Here is a 2,426-nt window from a genome sequence, read left to right as displayed (position 1 = left end):
GTCACGGCGGTGTAGCAGGGAGAGGTAAGTATTTCAACTTTGCAAGTGCTGTGATCCTGAGCAAGCAGGGGGGGGGGCACTCGTTAGCACTGGCATAGGGCCCCTCATAGTACGGCGGTGTGTTCGTGTTTGACGGCGGGTGGTGCCTCCCACTGGCAGACACTTTTGCGTACTAGGAGGGGCCCTGTGCCAGTGATGTCGCCAATGAGTATGCCCCCCCCCCCTACCTGATGAAGGAACCTGCACTTTCATCTGCACCTTCCTCTTTGTCCCCGTGTAAGGTGGTATAGTATGCGGGAAGGGGAACCTGACTTTCAGCAGGGTCAGATTCTGGCTGTGTAGAGTGCAAGGGGAATGTAGTGGTCTGGGTCAATGTACCAGCAGACTCATCTAGCAGTGGATGGGCAATGGGCAGGATGAGGAGGAAACACAGATATAGGCCCAAATAATAAAGTAGGCTAAATGCAGTTCAAAATTGGTAACGGGACTAAACAGGTGGCATAGCTAGGTAGAGGGGTGGGCTCCTCTGCTGAGTAGCAGACAGTGGTAGTAGGCGCAAAGTATTAACTGGTCAAAATCGAGGCCAGGGCCCCTGTATATTTTAACTATCATCTATCATTTCAACAAATTTGTATTGGCAGTGCCATTGAAGGATTTAACAGCACAGACTACTCAATGGTGGAGCAGGAAGAGGTAAGAATTGCAAGTGGTAGAGCACTGTTCGAGCTGGGGGGTGTTACGACGGTGTGTCTGACGTTGGTTGTGCACCACCACCGTCAGAGACACTTCATTGTACTGAGGGACCCTGTGCCAGTGCCGTCGCCCAAGAGTGGGCGCACCCACCTGTCCAGGCAAACGGCATGCGCACGGGTGCTTGCGCCAGGTGGTGACCACGGCCCTGTGGGGGGAATCAGCCCATTTAGGGAGGTATAAAAATGGCCTATGGTGGACATTCAGCAGCTGCAAATGGAGGAATTGGAGAAGTCAGTAAGAGGAGGCCAAAAGCAAGACATTTTTCAGGCAAGCTACGTGTCAGCAGGGGAAGGTGGGGCAAAATAATTTGAAATCCATGATTGGTTCATTTTAATGAAGGTTAGATCATCCGGCTTTAAAAGCTGTTTTCCTACTCCAAGATAAGGGAGCCTTCGAGGCCTTGTGTAGCCAGACGATGACGCTGGCTCAACACCTCCAGCCTTAGGTGCTATTGTGCTTTTGCCACTATCACCAAATGCACCACCACCACCATCAGTACCAGCTGGTAACCACGGCCCACGGGTCTTCCACCAGACTTCCTAATTTTTTGGAAAATCTAACCAAAATAACAACTGTTATATGGTACTGTAAAACAAGGTAGAAGGTGTATATAAACTTGTTGAGAATTTAAATCTCCCTTTTTTTTGGGAGACTGAACCAAAATTCAGGCCCAGTGTATATAACAACGCAATCTAAGTGGCAGAAAGTGGCTGGCTGACATACGACAAACTAACAGGACTGAAGTATATCCAATTTGTGAGAATTTGAATCTCACTTTTTTGGGGGGAGACTGAACCAAAACTCAGGCCCAGTATATAAAACAACACAATATAAGTGGCAGAAAGTGGCTGGAAGATATATGAAAAAATACCAGGACTGTAGTACAATTTCAATCTCCCTACAATGATCTCAGGAAAAGTATGGCAGCAATAAAAAGGACTGCTGCACACAAAAGTGTGGACAAATAAACAAGATAACTGTGCAGAAAGGAGCAACAGGATTTTTGCTTTTAAAAAAGCAGTTGGTTTGCACAGCAGTGTGCAAACAGCAATGCAGCTATCAGGGAGCCTTATAGGGCAGCCTAGTAAGCTACAGAGATGATGCACAAAAATCTAGCCTCCACTGTCCCTGCAAAAAAATGATGGTGTTGGACAGTGGAAATCACTACAGCACAAGCTGTTTGGGGGGTTAATCTTCCCTCCCTAACTATATCCCTTCTTCTGATGAAGCTGCAGCAACCTCTCCCTATGCTAAGATCGGCAGAAGTAAGATGGCGGCCGGCGTGCACGCCCCTTTATAGCCCCTGTGACGCCACAGAAAGCAAGCCAATCACTGTCATGTCCTTCTCTAAGATGGTGGGGACCGAGACCCATGTCATCACGCTGCCCACAGTCTGCGTCCTCCTTCATTGGCTGAAAAATGGCGCTGAAAGCATCATACGAAACGCGACTTTTGCGCGCAGATCGGCGACCTCATGGCCGATCCCACACTAGGATCTGGACGGGTTTCATGAAACCCGACTTTGCCGAAAGTCGGCGATTTTTGAATTTGTCCGATCCGTTTCGCTCAACCCTAGAGGCAACTTCTGCTGCTTTGCAGATCCAGCTTAAAGAAACCAGTCACTTCTTATCCCTCTCTGCCAGTGGCTTAACTTGAAGGTCATGGGCTCAAAT

Source organism: Ranitomeya imitator, chromosome 1 (genome assembly GCF_032444005.1).
Source record: "Ranitomeya imitator isolate aRanImi1 chromosome 1, aRanImi1.pri, whole genome shotgun sequence".
NCBI lineage: Eukaryota > Metazoa > Chordata > Amphibia > Anura > Dendrobatidae > Ranitomeya > Ranitomeya imitator.
The sequence above is the reverse complement of the archived record's forward strand: the minus strand, read 5'-3'. Positions refer to the sequence as shown.